This window comes from Mustela nivalis, assembly GCF_964662115.1.
Source record: "Mustela nivalis genome assembly, chromosome: 10".
Lineage (NCBI taxonomy): Eukaryota > Metazoa > Chordata > Mammalia > Carnivora > Mustelidae > Mustela > Mustela nivalis.
Window position 1 is genome coordinate 45,928,290 of NC_139029.1, and position 21,121 is coordinate 45,949,410.

The 21,121-nt window shown below is 40.8% G+C and overlaps 1 protein-coding gene and 1 long non-coding RNA gene across 3 annotated transcripts in view; one reads left to right on the forward strand and one right to left on the reverse strand.

The window, feature by feature from the left end:
• LOC309842853 (uncharacterized protein) overlaps positions 1-21,121 on the forward strand; it is a 231,726-nt gene that overhangs the window by 199,280 nt on the left and 11,325 nt on the right. The window lies entirely within an intron of this gene.
• LOC309842859 lies at positions 1,800-20,723 on the reverse strand. 2 transcript variants are annotated; one of them, XR_014299803.1, is made up of 4 exons: positions 20,591-20,723; positions 20,168-20,281; positions 4,333-4,433; positions 1,800-1,858 (listed from the first exon to the last, which is right to left on the reverse strand). It is a non-coding gene; the product is annotated as an uncharacterized lncRNA (long non-coding RNA). The 2 variants fall into 2 exon arrangements; XR_014299804.1 differs by lacking the exon at positions 4,333-4,433 and having other exon boundaries at positions 1,811-1,858.

Below are 21,121 nucleotides of genomic sequence, written 5' to 3' on the forward strand. Positions count from 1 at the left end.
AGCCAGGTTCTTACTCAGCCCTCCTTCCTTGGGGGAAGGGTTGAGTGTTCCAGCAGTGGGTGCTGAGTGTGGTCAGTCACAACTGCCCTCTGACAAGTGCTAAACGGGGCCCTGGGATTCAGTCCCTCTTCCAGTGGTTGAACTGGCTTTGCATCAATGCAGGTGCTGGTGGAGGACAGTGAGACAGTGGAGAGAGGGAAAGGGGAGACAGAAAGAAGGAGGAGGAGGAGGAGAAGGTGGGAAGAGAGAGGAGGGGAGGGGGAGAGGAAAACAGATATTATGAAAGAGAAACAGAGAGCCAAATGCTTTTGAGGTCCTTGTCCCAGACCACTGCCAGGCTCAGTGGAATGCCTATACTTCAGTTCCATGAGATACTCCTTAGTAACAGTTTGCCTTCATTCATATAAGCTTGTTCAATTTCCTTTCTGACACTTTTGTTTTTAGGTTTTGGGTTTGTTTTTTTTTTTTTTTAAGATTTTATTTATTTATTTGCCAGAGAGAGAGCAAGAGGAAGAGAGAGAGCACGAGTACACAGGCAGGGGGGGATCCTGATGAGGGACTTTATCCCAAGACCGTGGGATCATGACCTGAGGCGAAGGCAGACACTTAACTGACTGAGCCACCCAGGTGTCCCCTTTTCTGACACTTTCAACCAACAGATCTCTCCCACCGATAAAAAAGCGAACACTGCGAGTTCCAGAAGCAGACAGATGAGCCTGTCTGTGAGCAGATAGACAGTAAGCCCCACGGATTTTATTACTCCCTCACTCCTGAAAAGTACAGCAAATCTGACAAAGATACTTTTGACTGCAGATAACAGAATAAAACTAATAAAAGACAGGCAGCTCCCAGGTCTGTTGCAATCCCTGAGAGTGTCACCAAGCATTCAGCCATCCCCAGCTTCCTGGTTTTCTATCTTGGTGCTTTTGATCATAAAAGGCCACCATAGCTCTTGGCATCCTGACCATTCAGTGGCAAACCCCAAGGGATATGCTTGTCCCCCATTGTATGACAGGCCTGGTTACTTCCTGTCCCACCACTGGCCTCCTTCAAGGCCCATTCGGTAAGCAACTGTGATTTTAGGAGAGAAGCCCAGGATGGAGATGAAAATCTGGGATTGAATCTGAGTCCTCGTTTCTCCTTATACCTCGTTTTACCTCGGAAGAGTCACTGAGGCTTTCTGCTTCTCAATTTCCAACAAAGAGGAAAATAGTTATCCTTAGTGGTTACAAAAAGCAAATGAGATAACATATATAAACGCATCTCGTTTAATACCTTAGAACTTACAAGTTTCTCAAAGAATCTTCCTTTCTTCCTTCCTGCATATCCTACTTCCCCTAGGGGAGAAAGTACAAGAAAGTCAGCTCAGAAAAAACCATGGACATTGCAATCACAGATGTTATTTTAAGTCCTGACTCTGCCATTATTAATTATCTGACTTCGGCAAATTAGTTCTCCTTACTCACTGGCGAATACTTATTGGGCACTTATTACATGCCAGTCACTATCCTGCCTGCTGGGAATACTTGAATGAATAAGAAAGACATAGTTCCTGCTCTTTAAAGCTTATATTCTAATTTGCTCATATGTTAGGTAGAAGTAATAATACTTTACCTTCTATTATTGCTGTAAGGGAAACAATTCATGAAGAATATCCAATGAACAGTAGATGCTCAATAAGTGCTGATTCTCTTCCCTCCTTCCCTTTCTTAGGCATGATAGGACACGGAAAAGGTATTGGGTTGGATGTCAGAACCTTGGCATTCTCTCCAAGCCCTGCTGTTCACTAGCTGTGTGATCTCAGGTGAATGCCTTAAGCTCTCTGGGTCTCAATTCTGTCCTCCATAAAATAAGAGCACTGTATGAAACAATCCGTAAGGTAATTTTCAGTTTGCATGATATTCTCTATTTCTTTTTTTTTTTTTTCATTTCATTTGATTTCTTTTCAGTGTTCCAGAATTCATTGTTTATGTACCACACCCAGCGTTCCATGCAATACGTGCCCTCCTTAACACCCACAACCAGGCCCTCCCAACCCCCAAACCCCTCCCCTCCAAAACCCTCAGCTTGTTTCTCAGAGTCCACAGATATTTTGTATTTCATAAAAGCAATCGCTCATCATCATGTATCATGGCAGAGTGAGTATATCAGGATGTGTAATAATTTAAAAACAAATTTATAACTGACATTCATCAAGGACTTACCAGGTCCAAGCCCTATGGTACAACTCTGTGCATTTTGCTTTAACGCCACAATGACTTTAAGAGACAGGTATCATTATCTTCATCTTTTATGAGTAATCTGAGCCTCAGAGGAGTAACTTGACCAGGGTTACCCATCTTGCCAGAGGCAAAAGTGGTGTTGGTATCCACAGCTGTCTGAGTCTAGACACAGCTGCCATGAGGCTGTGAGGAGCTTGTTGTAAGACCGTTGAAACATTGTTAGTGATTCCATAAATGAACCAGCCTGTCATGTCAGGAAGGAGTGCCTCCTGCATGGTTGGTCCAGGGCAAGGCACAGACCATAAGTCTGGCCCCCTTCTGCATCCCAGTTCCTATTCCTGCCTCTTGCAGAGCTGCCTCTCCCTGATCCATTTCTGGGGATGGGTCCATGTGATGGATGGGAAACCAAACATTATTGTTCAGGAATGATGTTTTTCAAATTGGACATCTGCTGCTTGTTTATATGGGAGTTTGGCAAGGGTTTCAGTTTGTCATGGTGGTCAGGCCTAGAGAAAATAATTAGGTGGTCATGGCAACCAACATCCCCAGGCACACCACAATGATGCTAAGGAGGGAGCTCTGAATGGTGTCCAGACGTCCACTCTGCCATGAACGCTCTGGCCTTGGTTCCTAAGCAGGACCTCTGCAACTTCAGTTCTAAAATTCTCTCAATAAGAGAGTGAAGTATTTAATTCCATACTGAAAAATCTAGGTCCTGAGATCCAACGAGTACTTGGAGAAGTGGCACGGAGACCAAAATTTATATGAATCTGAGGAAGACCAAGGAGGGGTGCAGATATTCACAAGTAAAATGTCCACTAAGTCCCAGGGATGATGACGTGCTTTATACCATTCCCTCTGTTAAATCCTCACAATGCCCTTTAGTGGCTAGAGCAAGAACCTAGGCTTAGGGACGTGGACTGACTTGCCTAAGATCCCATAGCTATTTAGTAAATGAACGAGAACTTGAACTTGGCCTGGCTGGCCCTAAAGCTTTGTTACAGCACCCATACTCAGCTGTCATCAGAACCCTTCCTAAGGTTGTTCTCTGCTAAAGGTGGTGTTAGGGCAGCGTGAGAGGTAAGATGAACCAGTCCTGACGGTAGTGTTATTGGCTCCTGTCCTCTCCCCTCCATTGCCTAACTTGGTGGGATTCAGCCCTTTGATGTATACATAACCAATCCTAGCCTGGGCCGTACAGTTTTCCTCACCCCAGGTATTTTAGATCCATCTTCTCTCTACCGTGCTTCTGGGGAGCCTGAGGTAGTACATTGCAGGTGAGTCTGAGTTCAACTCTGTAACTGTTTGCCTTATTGAAAAAAAAAAAATGACAGAATGTGTAAGATGCGCTCTAATTCCTGGATCATGTATCTTTCCTCTGACTCAGAAGTTGGATTGCTTCTTGCATTGTAGATCTTTGAAAATTTCTGCTCCCCATGGGCAGGTTCAGAAAAATCTCAGTTTTCAGAGTGCCTGGGTGGCTCGGTCAGGTAAGCATCTGACTCCTGATTTGGCACAGGTCATGATCTCAGGGTTACAAGAGTGAGCCCCTGTCAGGCTTTAGGCTCAGCAAGGAGTCTGCTTGAGAATTCTGTCCTTCTCCCTCTGCCCCTCCCCACCTTGCGCCCACTCTCTCTCTCTCAAATAAATAAATGAAATATTTAAAAAAGAAAAAAATCCCATTCTTCAGTGATTTTTCTCCCCTTCCACTATTCCTGTAATTCTTATAGAGTCTCATGAGATTATTATATACCTTTGTTTGGTGAGGCAAATTATCTAGCACTCAATGCCCAATATGCTTTAGGAATAGGAAAGTCCAATATTCCCTAATGCAAGAATCAGATGACCTGCCTTTCAGTCCCCTTTCTGCCACTAATCAGCCCTGTGACCTTGGGAAGTCACTAGAATTTTGACATGAGTGAAAAAGAGGTCAAACTACTGCTGGAATTTTACTTGAAGTCTTTCAATGTTAAGATTTGGTAATTCAAGCTTTCCTTCGCATAAACAAAATCTCAGTTTCCAATGGAAAGTTAAAATTGTTCAACCTGCTCCTCACTTCACAATAAACAGTGTCACCTCTCAAGCTGATACAAATTCATAGACTTCCTACCTTGGGCTTTTGGGTTTTCCACCTCACATTTCCTGGGTTCTCAGGAGATCATCTCTGGGTTTTCTGAGAGTTGTCTTTCTTTCGCTTCTGATGGGTACATGCTGGGTAAAGGACAAGTAGAGATGATGGTGCCAATGAAGAAAGTAAACAAGTTAAATGATACGTGTAAGAGAGTGAAAGCAAGCATTGGCTGGGTCAGCCTGCCCTCATTATTACTACATTCCACCGTGCTTCGGCTACACTCAATGAGGGCAGAATAGGAAGAACACAGCCTGCAGATCTGGCTCTATCAATGTCAGTAGCTGCTTGATCTTGGGCAAGTCATGTAACCCCACCAAGCATCAGTGTCTTTTTCCATTAAATGCAGATAATGACATCTTGAGAGTTGTTGTGAGGATCAGTGATGAGATAGTCAAAACATGGGGCATTGCAATTTAGAGGTGCATATTGATATATTTATAGATGCATTGACCTGATATCTGGCATCTTCTTCAAAGTAATTGGGGTGATGGTCAACTGATTTTTGACAAGGGAGCCAAGACAATTCAAGAGTCTTTTGATTATTCTCTTCAACAAATAGTGTGGAGGCAACTGGATATCCACATGAAAAGAATGAAGTAGGACCCCTATCACACCATCTATAAAAAGTAACTCAAAATGGATCAAACTCCTAAATATAAGGTCTAAAACTATAAAACTCTTAGAAGAACACATGGGTGTGAACCTTTGTGATCTTGAATGAGGCAACTGTTACTTAACTAGAACACCACAAATATAGCAACAAGAGAAAACAATAGGTTAACTTGGACTTTTTTAGAGTTAAGAACATTTGTGCTTCAAAGGACATGATCCAGAAAGAGAAAAAATGACCTGCAGAGTGGAAGAAAATACTGAGAAATTGTATATCTGATAAGGGCCTTCTATATTGACTATATAAAGAACTTTTGCATCTCAATAATAAAAAGATAAACAACCTAATTAAAAAAGGGTAAATGATCTGAATAGGTATTTTTCTAAAAAAAGAGAAACAAATGACTGATAAGCACATGAAGAAAAAGCTCAACATCCCTTAGCCATTAGGGAAATGTGAATTAAAACAACAAGGATACAGAATTATTATTAGGGCAGTATAAATACTCTGTATGATACTCTAATGATGAATATATGTCATTAGACATTTGTCCAAATGCATAAAATGTACAATATAAGAATGAACTAATGCAAACTTTGGGGGATTGTTATATGTCAATACAGATTCATCAGTTGTAACAAATGCACTGCTCTGGAGGAGAATGTTAATAATTGAGATGCATTGCATGTATGAGGACAGAAGGTATATGGGGAATTATACCTTCCTCTTAATTTTGAGAAACTAAAACCACACTAAAATATGAAAGCTTTAAGAAAATTTTTAAAAATTAAAAATTGAAAAATAAATAAAACTAATAAAAAGAGTTGGGGAAGGGGCATCTAGGTGGCTCAGTCGGTTAAGCATCTGCCTTCAGATCAGGTCATGATCCTGGGGTCTTGGGATCCAGCCCCACATTGGGCTCCCTGTTCAACGAGGAGCCTGCTTCTCCCTCTCCCTCTCCCCACTCATGCTTTCTCTGTCTCTCTCAAATAAATAAATACAATCTTTTAAAAAAGTGTTGGGGAAGGGGCACCTGGGTGGCTCAGTGGGTTAAGCTGCTACCTTCGGTTCAGGTCATGATCCCAGGGTCCTGGGATTGAGTCCCGCATCGGGCTCTCTGCTGAGCGGAGAGCCTGCTTTCCTCTCTCTCTCTCTCTGCCTGCCTCTCTGCCTTCTTGTGATCTCTCTCTGTCAAATAAATAAATTAAAAAAAAATCTTAAAAAAAAAAAAGTGTTGGGGAAGATGTGGAGAAATTGGCATCCTTATACACTGCTGGTGGGAATGTAAAATCATGCAGCTGCTATGAAAACCCATCTGGCAATTTTTCAAAAAGTCGACTATAGGGTTATTGTGCAACCCAGAAATGCCTCTCCTAGGTATATACCAAAGAGAAATGAAAGCATATATCCACTGGTACAAGAATGCTCTTGTACACCAATGTTCTTAGTAGCATTATTTAAAATAGTTAAAAAGATGGAACTCAAACATCCATCAACTGATGAATAGAAAAGGTACTAGATGTATACAGTGGAGTATAATTGGGCAATAAGATGAAATGAAGTATTGGTATATGCTACAAGATGCATGAACCCCAAAAGCATTATGCTAAGTAAAAGAAGCTAGTCACAGAAAATTACATATTGTATAATTTCATGTATATGAAATATCTGTAACAGGCAATTTCCTAACAGGCAAAGCAGATGAGTGGTTGCTCTGGAGGAGGTGGGGGGGGTTGCAGGGCCAAAAGGTGATAGATGAGGTTTCTTTCTGGAGTGACAAAACGTCCTAAAATCAATTGTGATGATGGTTGCACAATTCTATGAATATACTAAAAACCATTGTGTTGTATGCTTTAAATAGGTGAATTGTACAGTATGTGAGTTATGTCTCAGTAACATTGTTATTTGAAACAATGATAACATGGGCTGGAGGGTTTGGGAAAGAGTGAGAGAGAAAACAGTGGAAACAAGATCAGGATTTGATTGTGGTGAAGCTGGTTGACAGGTGCACAGGAGTTCATTACACGATTTTTCCTACTTTTGTAGGGACAAATTTTCTATAATAAAATTCATTTTATTTTGAAATTTTCTATAATAAAAATAAATTTAAATAAATGAAACAGTAAGACATATCTGACTGGCAATAAGTGGCACTATTATTATTCACAGAACCAAGTGGTGAATTTGAGAATTTAAGCATATTCCCCTAAATAACCCATTGTCCCTCTGACAGTGTTTCTTTAACTTGCCTAAATTCCTTTTGCAGGAATTTAGGCAAGTTGTGCAACCCAGAGAATGTCTTTTGCAGGAGTCAGCACTCTTCTCCCCATCATGGCTCCATGGGCGCAGACACACAGTTGGGCACAGACATGAAACTGGCCTCTAACCCCTGACTCATTCCCTTCGTCTCCTCGTGGCCAATCAGTCACCCACTCTGGCCAATTTTCCTTCTGAATGATGGAATCTTATCTTTACCCACCTTTCATAGCCATCACCACCTACCTAAACTAGGGCCTTGAAAGATTCTACCAAGGCTACAGCAACAGCTGGTCTTCCCACAGCCTCTCCTCGTTGCCACTCCGGAGTCTTACACCCTTCTATCCTACACAGCAGATTCTTTGTGTGTATATCCTTACATGTTTGTCTCCCCTGCTAAAAAATTTACAGGCTGTCTATTTCTTGTGGCATGAACTCTTTATTTTTCTATCTGGATTCCTATCATCCAACGTTACCCTGTGAATCCAAACTTCTTTCTCACCATTTCATAATTTGTACTCAGTGCCCTGCTGTAACTTCCATCCTCTGTGTTCATATAGGCATACATGTGCTTCAAGGGATGTGAAGCTTTTTTTTTTTTTTAAAGATTTATTTATTTATTTTAGAGAGAGAAAGCATGAGTGGGAGGGGGCCGAGGGACAGGGAGAGACAATCTCAAGTGGGCACCATGCTGAGCCCAGAGCCTGATGCAGGGCTTGAACTCAAGACCCTGAGTTCATGACCTGAGCAGAAACCAAGTTGGAGGCTTAACCAACTGCACCACCCATGTGCTCCAAGTAAGATGAATCTTAATTAGTCTTAGACAATTATGTTATTCCCTTTTTCTTCCCAGGGATTGATTTAAGAATGAGCATGTGATGAAATGCTGAGCAGTAATGCATGAGAGGAGGTCTACTGGGGAAAGTACTTCTTGGGGAAAAAAAAAATATTGCTCACAAAAAGACATGGAAGAACAGACAGGTGTTCTGCCTCCACTCCAGACATCTGGGCACTGAGGGACAAAATGTAATGCCCAGAATTGCTGCAGCCCTCTTATCACCATGAAGAGAAATCTATGCGAATGAGAGCAATGCCTCTGAGCTGGACCCAAACAGGCACTGAAGTGCTCAATTAAATCAATCCCAGAACTGAGCTACTTCTGCACATCTATTATATGACATCTAGATGTCTATATTGTACGAGGAAATTTTACTTGAAGTCCTAAAACTTTGTGGGCCATCTCATTCTAGAGCCCCTCTGACTTGGTTAGGAGTCAGACTCTGATTTCTAAGTTTCTCTCTGCCACTTATTAGGTCTGTGAATCTGGCAAGTTACACACCTTTTGTAGTCCAGTGCTTTTCAAATTTTGGTCTGCAGCAGAATCAGCAGGGGGGTTTGTTAAAACATAAATCATTGAACACCACCCCCCAGAGATTCTTATTCACTGGTTTTGTGGCAGAGCTGGAGAATTTCCATTGTTAACCAAGATTCCTAAATAAAACTGTTGCTTGGAGGACAGTGTGTTGAATACCAGTGGCCCAGGGTGTAAGTGCCTCCATCCATGAAGTGGACATGAGAGCATTCTTCAGTAGGTTTTATGAGAATTAAACATGATAATAAAGATACAGTTGTTGGCACAGTGCCTGGCCACAATTAGGGCTCGGAGATGGTAGCTCTTTGTATTAACTAGTGAAAATGTTACTCCTGCAGTTGCTCTTAGTTTGTACAAATCCCAGATACAGATTCATTCCTCTGGAGTCCTGGGGCCTTGTGTAGCCAGCTTTCCCAGACAAAAGAGCCAAAAGAAACCTGTTGACTGGAGATATTAACTAGGTGACTGTGGGGGGGATGACATGAGTGATTTGCTGAGATTATGGAAAATCATCCGATATACTGCTGGGTAGAGAAGCAGACGGGAGGAAACATGGCCTTCACTTATCAGCCCTCCATTCAGATGGTTTGTAGTGTGTCTCAGTATTATCCAAATGATTAAAGAGGTGAGACCTTGTAGGGCAGAGTTGGGAATGAAACTGGCCGGTGGGCTTTAAAGGACGAAAGGCAATAAAAGATTAGTTATTAAATAAATGAAGTTCAGGAAATGATCCAATGTCTTGGGGGTATTCAATCACAGGAGACAAGAAGCTTCTAACCTTGCAGAGTCTAAAAAACAAAAAACAATTCACAGAGACACACACCACCTCCAGCATGCCATTCTCCTGCTGTCACTCAGGGTAAGGAGAAATTAAGAACACCAAGCTGGATTCTTTTAAAATTGCCTAGAATTCTTTTCCTAGAATTCCCCATAGATCTTACTTTTTTTTTTCCCCCCTTCCCAGCAGTAAAGAAATGTGTCTTTGGCTGTTGTTGCTGATATCTTCTGTGAACATAGCCATTTATTTAGTCCTTAATATGTACCAGACGCCATGCTATGCATTTACCTCCACCGTTTCTTTTAATCTCTTTAACAAATCTATGGTGTAGAATCTGTTTTTAAGTCTTTTACAGGTGAGTAAACAGGTTCAAAAACAGTGAAGTGGTATATGGGGTCATCTGGTTAGGCAAACTGATTTTTAACCTGGACCCAAATAGCATTTTAACTTTTCAAGTAATATGTACCTCTCTTTCACACTTCGTTCTTCCCAGGAGGTCAGGTAGGTATTAATATTCCTGTTTTAGAAAGAGGGACCTGGAAATTTGGAGCACTTCCATGACATGTCCAAATGTCACCAAGGGTAGGAAGTTGTGAAACCAGAGCTGGAGTTAGAATACTCTGTATGCTATGTCACACCGTCTTTGGAAATCACTCAGAATTGTTTTTTTAAAGATAATTTACATGATATACATATTTCTAATTCCTTTCTCATTGATCAATGAGATAAAAGAGATTCCAAAATCTTTTCTCATTCCACTTTTTTTTTTTTTTTAAACAGAGTTCACCTTCATTTTACTTTTCCTTCCCTCTCTTATTTCTATTTCCATCTCCTCCCATTTCCAGAGTTAGGAATCACCTCCCCACACAGCTCTTCTTCAGACTCAGCTGTGAATTTCTATGGCTCTAGAGAGCCTGAAGGGCTAAGTCATAGGGCTTTCTTCTTCTTTGTCCCCGCCTCCTTTTAATTAGTCCTCACCTCCTGTAACTTTCAAAAGGTCAGATATTATTATCTTCCTGTTAATGATGAGGACATTGGGTCAAGAAAGGTTTAAAAACATCCAATATTATGACTTTAGTCAGTGTTCTTTCTGGTTTTAAAGTCTGTGTTCTTTATAAGGTTTTACGTTGTATTGGCTAGAGGTCTAACCTTAAGAGTCATGATCTATTCAGGATCCACTAAAGACCTAGTTGATCTTGGGTGCCTGGGTGTCTCAGTGGGTTAAGCCTCTGCCTTTGGCTCAGGTCATGATCTCAGGGTCTTGGAATTGAGTCCCACATCAGGCTCTCTGCTCAGCAGAGAGCCTGCTTCCCCCTTTCTCTTTGCCTACTTGTGATTTCCCTCTCTGTGTGTCAAATAAATAAATAAAATAAATTCTTAAAAAAAAAAAAAAGACCTAGTTGATCTTAAGCAAATTTCTTCTTTTCTCTAGTCTCAGTTTCCTCTTTTGTATAACAAAATTTCTTTAAAGTTTGGCAATTACATTGTGAAGATACCAATAAAAGTAAATTATATATACACACACACACACATACTTCTAAAATTTTATAGTTTTAGCTGTTACCTTCAGATCTTAGATCCATTTTGAGTTAATCTTTGTGTATGGTGTATAGATCCAACTTTTGGGGGGGTTGGATATCCAATTTTCTAAACATTATTTGTTGAAAAATCTGTCCTTTCCCCCATTGAATGGTCTTGGCACTGTCGTTGAAAATCATTTTCCATATAGGTGAGGATTTATTGTCATATCAATGCCCCATTGATCATGCCAGTACCTTGCTGTTTTGATTACCATAGCTTTGTAATAAGCTTTAAAATCAGAAAGTGTGAAATCTCTAATTTTGTTCTTTTTTTCCCCCTAGATTGTTTTGACTATTGCAGGTCCCTTGAGATTTTATACGGATTTTAGAAAGGGTGTGTCCATTTCTAACAATGCGATTTTAACAGGAATTGCATTAAATCTATAGATGGCTTTGGGTAGTACTGACATCTTAACAATACTAAGTTTTCCCTTCCATTAACACAAGATGTCTTTCCATTACTTGTGTCTTCTTTAATTCTTTCATGAGTATTTTGCAGTTTTCAGTGTGCAATTCTTTGGCAGGCTTGATTAAATTTATTCCTAAGTATTTCATCCGTTTTGATGGTGATACCTTAATTTTCTGTTCAGATTGTTCATTGTTAATGTATAGAAATGCAACTGATTTTTTGCATGTCGATTTTGTATTCTGTAACTTAGCTGAGTCATTTACTAGCTATAATAGGGGATTGTTGTAGAATCTTTAGGATTTTCTCCCTATAAAATTATGTCATCTGGGAACAGAGACAATTTTACATCTGCCTTTCCAATTTGGATGCCTTTTATTTCTTTTTCTTGCCCAATTACTCTGGTTAGGACTTTCACTATTATGCTGAATAGAAAGCAGGCTAAAACAGGCATGTTTGTCCTGATCACAGAGGGAAAGCTTTCATTTCAGTTTTGCACCCCTGAATACCATGTTAGTTGTAGGTTTTTCATATATGGTCCTTATTATGTTAAAGCAGCTTCCTTACAAGAGTAGACTTTTGAGTGAAGATTTATAATTTTTAAAGATACTTCAGCTGTTAAGTAGAGAATGGTTGGGGTAGGGGTCAGATGATAATAAGGAGACCCTCTTAGAAGCTGTTCTAGTAGTTTAAGGGAAAGATGATATAGTCCTGAATTAGAGAATTATCAGAAAGCATGGGAGGAAGAACAATTAAAAGAAACTTTTAGGAAGTAATGTTAGTAAATCTTACATTATTGATTTAATATATTAGGAAGGGAAGGGTCAAGGATGTTTTCCATTTTTCTGATTTGGGAAGTAGGACAAAGAAAACCCTGAAGAAGGATAGTTTTGTGAGAAAAGATGATGAATTAGTTGAAGATCAGGTGCATAGGGACAGGCAGTTAGAAGATTCAAAAGCATGAAGAAAAAGGTATGAACTGGAGGTGAAAGTTGTAAAATATTTCTAGCCAGGTGATGGTCAAAACCATATGTGTGGATGAGTTGAGCAGAGGTTACCAAAACCAGTGCTTAAAGGGGCCAGGCAGGTAACAACCACTGAATGAAACTTGATGCAGTACTCTAGGGAAAACCTAGGTCCTGGGGCAACTGACCATACTTGCTCTGCTTTAAGATTTTCCAATGTAATCAACCAAGCAAAGACTGCTGGTTTGTACGCAGACCCTGTCATGTCCCATTGTTCTCGCTCATAAACCTAAAGGAATAGGTCCATAATCTTTTTTATTTTTTAAGATTTTATTTATTTATTTATTTATTTATTTATTTATTTGACACAGAGAGAGAGATCACAAGTAGGCAGAGAGGCAGGCGGGGGTGGTTGGGGGGGCTTGATCCCAGGACCCTGAGATCATGACCTGAGCTGAAGGCAGAGGCTTAACCCACTGAGCCACCCAGGTGACCTGTAATCTGTCCATAATCTTCATGGACTTTCAGGGAACATGACTGACCAGTAGGGAAAAAATTAGAGTTAAGAGACACCCCTTGCCTTCCTCCTAACACACTTGACATCATTCCACAGAGGCAGATGTGGCTCCAGCTGCAATTGGCTCTGTTCTTTGCTCTGTTTCTTACCAGCATTACTCAGAGCAGTGGCTGCTGAGAGCTCAAATTTGGGAGCCTGGGGGTCCTTAATAGGAGACAGCCAAGACATCGTAAGACCAAGGCCAGCAGACCTGGCTCGTTTTCCAGGGCCTGGAAGCATAGTCTTTCAGAATATCATAGCGATGACCTACTGAAGGCTTGGCTTCGTATGCATGGAATATTTGGAAAGAAGAGGCTATTTTTGTTGTTGTTTTTATACATAAATAACAAAATATGACTTTTCAGCCCTGAGAGAGGTCTCTGCAGCCAGAATAGGAAGACTCCTCCTCCCACCCCCCACTGGGGTGAGTTTCTGAAGCCAGTTCTTACACGAGCCTGAAACTCCAAGGGGACTTGGGCTGAGCAGCTAAAGGTCAGCATCTTTGTTCCTGTTTTTTTGTATGAATGGCAGGCCAACTAGGGCAGGAAATTGAGATAACTGGCCTCAGTTGTTGAGGCTGTTTGTCTGAAACGCTAAGTGAAGAAACTTAGCAAGTCTGTGATTTTGTCTCTTTGATGGCTCTGTGAACCAGGATGGAGATTTTAGGAAGCTCTTTCCAGTGGCAGAAATGATCAGCTCCATTTAACAACCAGGAAGCAAACACATTCATCCTTCAAAACTTGGCTCAGATGTTACTTCCTGCATCCAGACCTTTGCCTATCTCATTCCTTTGGGTCCCCATAACATTTACTTCTGTTGTGAGCCTAACTAGACCACACTTCGAACTTTTCAAAAGCAGGAAAATTATATTTCACTTCATATATCAGCTCCAGGGACAAGTGAGGTGCCTCAGGCACACACAGCACTTGAATAGATTAATGAATGACTTTATTATCCCATTAATCCACTGTTCCTTCCTCACACTGCCTACTTCCCATGGCTTTATATAACCTTCTTTCTTTTAGCAATTGTATTTCTTTCCTAGGACTGTTATAAAAAGTACCACACACTAGGTAGCGTTAAACAATAGGAATGTCTGGGGGCTAGAAGTATATGATCAAGGTGTCCCAGGACTGGTTCTTTCTGAGGGCAGAAATGGAGACTGTTCCATGCCTCCCTCTTAGCTTCTAGTGGTTTGTTGGCAACCGTATTCCTTGTCTTGTAGACACACTGCTCTGCCTTCATGTTCACATGGCATACTCCCTGTGTACATGTCTAAATTTCCCCTTTTAATAAGGACACCAGTCATACTGGATTTGGGGCCCACTCTACTCCAATATGGCCTTCTTTTAATTTTATCTCAACCAAATTTCTTTCCAAATAAGACCATGTTCTTAGGTATTGGAAGTTAGGATCTCAAATGATGAATTTGGAGAAAACACAACTCAACTCTAACAGACATGATTTTCGTAGCACACTCCGTACTCATGGCCTTCTTCGTATCAAGGATTGTACTCTGTTCTTCTCAAAAGGCTGAGGTGTCTTAGAAGGAGCTCTGCTCTAGAAGAATAAGTCATTCCTACTCTCTGACCTCAGTTTTCTCTAATGTAAACTGCAAAATTAGAGGAAACATCCTCCAGGTCACTCCCCACTCTGAGATTCTTGGATTTTTTTTCTGGGAATCAATAGCCCTGGGCCTGCTGACTTTTCCCATCCTTTTTCTTCTGTCTTTAACTAGCAGCACACTTCACCATCAGTACATTTATTACCCTTGTTACTGATCAATGGCATTTCTCATTCCTATTCAGTAATTTGAATAATCTTATATAGTTTGTCAGTCTTTTTGTTATTGTTGCTGGGCATGAAGGTACAATCATAATTGAATTAATAATAACCTTGAGGAAGGTGTTGTCCAAGAAGTCTGAAAGGAGTTCCCACTCAGGTGTACAGTGATGTTCTAGCCTTCCCTGGCTTCCTGTCACATTACAGAATAGCTAGGTCTGGTATCTGTCTCTATCTCTGTGTGGCCTGAGCTCACTTTGCTCATCTCTATCAACCATCTCTTTCCTTCATGCCCATTTCTCTAGCCACATCATCTGTCTCTGTGTGCATGATCACTACTAATATCTATTCCTGCTTTCATGCCTTTGTTTTTGATATTCTTTACTCCTGGCATATGACATTTTTCTGTTATCTCCTACGCATGTATCAAGATCCAGCTGAAATGCTAATTCTTCCATAAAGCCTTCTCTTACCTCCCCAGGCCAAAGAACTCACTCTCTTCTCTAGAGCTGCCATTGCACTGTAGGCAGACCTTTTTTTTTTTTTTTTTTTTTTTTTTTTTTGCATTTAATTTCTTTCTACTTTGTACCATTGTTATCTGCAGAGCACTCAGCTTTGCCACTTTTCACCTCCAACTCTGAGTAAAGAAATGAACTCTTAGGTCTCTTTATTCATTTGCCAAGTGGGAACCATGATGCCCAGTATCTGAAGTAGTTATGAGAATTATTAAAATAATAAATGTGAAGTACAGGAACACAGTAGGTGCATAATAAATATTAGTTCTCTCTCCTCCATTCCCTATGTCAGGTTTTGTATTTGATCATTTCTGCATCCCCTGTCCCCTTCTAGAATAGACCTGGCATTTGCCAGATGCTTAAAAGGGTGGATGACAAATTGAATAAACTGTAGAGAAAATTTGAGAATATTCAATTTGGGCTATTACTTTCAGGCAAACAATACCAGAGTTTAGTCTTCATGGTCCAAAAACATGATCTAATTAGTAAACAAAGGAATATTTTTCTCTAGCCCCCTGCATATAATCTTCCAAACCCCTGCCCCAAGCACATGTTCCTTTATTCCTACTCAGATACTCAAAATGTTACAACAAACTGCCTCATGGTTACTATATTCAGGCCTGCCTTTCTCCCTGGACTTACTTATTCTGTGTATTTTCTCTTTCTTTCCTTGTCCATCAAAATTTACCTGCTCCCTGTGCTAATCACTTGGGGATCCAGTTATCATAGAAAAGTCTTTATCTGGTGGCAAGAAGGGCTTAATGGTGTGGTGTGGTGTGGTGGCAAGCCTCTAACATGGTCCCTAATTATCCTCACTTTCTGACACTCATACCCTTATGCAAAGCCTTCTCCTATTGAACAAGAATGACTTGGATGATCCATAAAATATTGAGAAAGTGACAGTGTAACATCCAAGGTGAGGTCATAAAACACACTGCTGCTTCTACCTTGGGCTCTTGGATTGCTCACACTGGAGGGGGCCAGCTACCCTGTTGTCAGGACGCTAGGGCAGCCTTGTGGATAGACTCATATGGGGAAACACTGGGGCTTTCTACCAACAGCCAACTCCAATTTGCCAATTCTAGGAAACAACCATCTGAGAGGGCATCCTCTAGCCCCAGTAAACCCTTAGACTCTAGCTCAGACCAACATCTGATTCAATCACATTGGAGACTTTAAGTTTGAACCACCAGCCAAGGTATGCCCCAATTCCTCACCTACAAAAACTGTGAGAGATAGTTAATAGGTACTTCTGTTTTAGGCCTCTGTGTTTGGAGAGGATGTGTTGCATAACAATAGATACCTAATACCTTGGGTTATCCAGAAGCTATTGATTCTTTCTTCCCAAAGAATGAGAGTATATCCCTGGATTCCAGGATATACAGGCCCAATAAGGGAGATTAAAAGCGCATAGAACTATCAAAGTCTCTCAGGGTTCCACAAATTAAATCAATCAGTTGAGTGTCCGACTCTTGGTTTTGGCTCCCGTCATGATCTCAGGGTCATGAAATCGAACCCCATGTCAAGTTCCGTGCTCAGCTCAAATTCTGCTTGAGACTCTCTCTCCCTCTCCCTTTACCCCCAACACGTGTGCTCTCTCTCATAAATAAATAAATCTGAGTTAAAAAATAAGAAATACTTCCACTATCTTCTTCATGACAGATCTAGAAAAGTGAACATGTACAAAGCTGAACACCGAGAAATTCCAGTCACCCTTATGTACTCAACAGAAATGCATTCACCAAAGACACATGCGAGAATGTTTGTAGCAGCATTATTGAAAATAGCCAAAACCCAGAAACCACCCAAATGTCCATTGAGATCAATAGACTGTAGTATATTCACCGAAACGCAGTATGGCAGAGAGTGATTTGACCAAAGCCACAACTACATGCAACAATATGGAGGAATGTCTCAATCTTTCCATAGAGTAAAACAAAGCCAGATGTAAGACTATCTGTATGTGATCCTACTTCTATAAAGTATAAAAAGATAAAATTAATCTATAATGTAAGATAGTAGTTATTCTCAGACAGGGTAATGAAGGAGCATCTGGGGTGCTGGTAATGTTCTGGTTCTCCATTTGAGTGCCGATGACATGAGCACGATTCCTTTTGGAAAAATGAGTGAGCTATATGCTTATGATTCATGCACTTTTCTTTTTTCTTTTTTAAGATTTTATTTATTTATTTGAGAGAGCCTCTCTTACTCAGAAAATCTAGCATATGTACCCACCCTAATTTTGCTTACCAAACCACTCAGAGTTTTCTTGTATTCCTTCTGTATGTTACTTGGCTTCTAATTTTTGATATTAGATCTTATCTTAATGACTTCAGGTCTCTCAAACACAGACAACATTCAAAACCTATTAGTGCTTCCTTAGGTCAAATCAAAAGGTGCAAGCATACTGAAAAGTCATCCAAATGCAAACTACAGGACTCCTCATAAATTACTGGCATCACGGTTAAAATATTTATTTATTTATTTATCTCATTTATTTACATGAGAGGGGGGGAGGATCAGAGGGAGAAGCAGACTCTCCGCTGAGCAGGGAGCCGGATACAGGACTTGATTCCAGGACTCTAGGATCATAACCTGAGCTGCAGGCAGTTGCTTAACCAACGGAGCCACTCAGGCGCCCTCATGCACTTTTCTGTATCTACGTTACACTTCCATAAACAATTAATTTTGAAAAATTATCTTAACAACTTCTCTTTTTTGAAGTAAGTATAGCTGAGAGCAGTACAAGCTTAGGAAGGATTATTCTTCATATTAAGGCAGAGGATGGAAAATTCCTGTCCTGCCATTAACTAGTGCTGGCGCTCATTTGCCTCATAAAAAATAACAGTTAATATTGATTATGTACCAACTAAACCTGCAACATGAGTGTGACAAATAAGTATGGCATTTTATTTATGTTCAAAATAATTTTTTGAGACAGATCGTGTAATATTCATTTTATAAATGTGGACCAGAAGTCAAGAAAATAGAGTAACTCACGCAGAGTTTCAATGTGTATCGATGACGTAGGCTGCATTTAAACCTAGACCTCTGGCTTCTAAGTATTTACTTTTTTCAACAATGCTGTGATCCCACTGAAAAGAGGCAGGTAACTAGGTAACACTTATGTTCCTCTAGTACAAAACTAAGATCTGTGCAAGTGTAAATCTATATTGCCTTTGTATATAGGTTTGTATAAACACACACAATGTCTATATGTGTTTGGGTGTATGTGAGTGTTCATGTAGTGGGTTGTGTGGCTAAGATTCTGTCTCCTTAGTGCCAAGATCTAGGAGGAAACTAAAAAATATGAAGATTCACTGGGATGGTTCCAAATATTTGATTTTTGGCTTTGGGTGATTCAAGCATCTGAATAAGTTTGCTCTTATTTTCGTCCAGAGATTTACTCGGTACAGATAGAGCCTCTCTTACTCAGAGACCCAAGGGGTGAATTGATCAGTACTCATCTCCCTGATGCTTTCCTTTGGATTGTTAGGGAAGAGAGAAACCTGTTTCACATAGCCCATTCTGGGGGCTCCCCACACCCTCCCTCATGCAGATAGTTTTACAGGAAGTGGTAATTCATGGAGACACATGAGCAAACACCTTGATCAATGGCTATTAGCTTGGCCCTTGGAAAGCAGACAGCTGGGTCCCTGTGCGAGAGACTACTCTATGGGATGCAGCCTCAGAGGGACTAATAGTGTCCCCTTTGTAGCTTATAACACAGTAACATGGACACTTTTTATTGGATCCTCACCACAAATATGTAAGGTAGGTGTTGACTTTATTCCCATTTCGAGGATCCAAGTCTTCAATAAGTGTCTTGCTCATGTTAATAAGTGACACAGAGCCAAATGCTTTTCATCATTCCTGGTCTCGCTGGACAAGGAACTACATGGAAACGAGGCCAAGGAAGGGATTCCTTCTAGAGGTCTTTTCACCATTCTTCTAGAACAACAAAATTAGGAGTTCAAGTGTAGTCCTCATCTATAAGAAGGTATAATAATACAGGGATTTCAGCAAACTTACTTTAAATCAACTTAACTTTCTGAGCATTTTTGCCAACTTTGGTTCAAATTGGAATTATAGGACTGCCTTATGCCTATCACCTAGACTATGCCCATCCAAGTAACATTTTAATAAAATTAGTGGCCTACAGCACATTTTATGTTCTTGTTGGAACCTTACAGCAAACCGAGAAATAGTTTTGTTTTTTCCATTTTGTACATATGGAGAAACTGAGGCTCAAAAAGGTTAAGGAACTTGCCCGTAGTGTCCTAATAAATAACTGAGACCCTCTACATCAAAAATGCATTCTGTGTCTGATACTTTTGACGTGTGCAATGAAGAATTATTTACTATTTTCAATGGTAGGTTGGCACTTAAATTGAAGCCTCCCGGCTATAAATCTACTATTCTACTTGGCCTCTGTCCTGTAGCTTTCCCTCTTAGATCTCCTTGTCCCTGAGGCTTCCTTGGCAATCTAACCAGTAATTATGATGGCATCACTGACATGGTGCTTTCTACATGCTTCCATTTATTAATTTGTGTCCATGCCCTCCAACCAAAGACCACCAGGAACACATCTATAATGAAACACTGGGTTGCTTGACTCATTGCAAGGAGGGAGACCACACATCCAAAGGAACCATGGAGTGTTGCCGTAGAGGATGTTAAAAGGGACCTATAGGATGAAAGTCAGTGCCCGGTGATTTTGGGGAGGGTTTGAAGGAGGCAGGGCTTACTCTGTATAATTTTGATTGGATATCTCAATGAATCTTATCCAGAAAGAGGGAATAATAGAAAGCTAAAGAAGTAATTAGTAAAGTGGTAACATCACTCATACTAGCTGGGAGGGGGGACTTGTAGTATTTTTGTGGTTCGCACAGTGATTGTTTTTGTATGTGCTTGGAAAAAAGGGCTACCTTTGGGTGGGGGGTGTCTTACTTATGAGATTATTTATGTTTAGCAAGAGAAACACCACAGCCTACCTGCAAATGCTAGGCCAGCAACTAACACCACCAAAGCCCTGCTTTCATTCTGAGGTCAGTTCACAGATGTTGGGGTCTGCTTTTCTCCTTCTTTATCTAATCTTCGCATCGAATCTGTGATTGAAAAAAAAAAAAAAATCTGTGCTTGAGCTCTATTAGGATCCTAGATGAGGAACTTGAGACACAGAGGGTTTAACTGGCCAATGAGAGCCCAGGCAGTATGGCCTCAAGAATTCCCTCCTGACTGCTAGGATACTCCACCTCTCCAGCTATTTCCCCGGGGCCTCATCCTATCTGTAAACCCTTGACATTTGATCCCAGTGGGACACTCCCACCTACTTTTAACTGCGTGCTGTGGATTCTCTAGCTTGCCTGGACACTCAGGTGGCTGGATTCTATAGATCCATAGTGATGCGGTCTTACCCTCTGGAAAGCAGCTGGAATTCCTCACCTGATAACCTCCCAGGACCATTCATTCACTGCCATCCCAAACGCTCTGGAAACCTGCTCTGCCTGTTTAATTGGACTCCCCACTCTTGCCCTCGCATTCCTTTGGGTGTCCTCCCCACCCTGGTGAATGAGGCTTATTTCTGGAGGGGCTAGACAAAAGGCCTGCTCAACCCCTTGCACCTATTGTGACATCCTAAAAGAATCTGTTTAAGGCCCCCAGGGTGTTAGCTGCTGCCTGCAAGCTTGCAGGCAGAGAGGTATAGAGGAAGGAGCTAGCTGAGACCCCAGTTAATGGTTATATGACTACCAGGCAAGTTACTTAATCTTTTGGAGTTTCATCAGGTATACTATTAAGAGCACCAGTGACCAACTCAAAGTATTGGGAAGGTCAGATAAGACTTTTTTTTTTTTTTTTTTTTTTTTTTTTTGTGGAAACTGAGGAAGTGATTAAGTTTCCCATCTGGGGTGATACAGAGCAGACAAGAGAGAACAAACAAGGAAGGA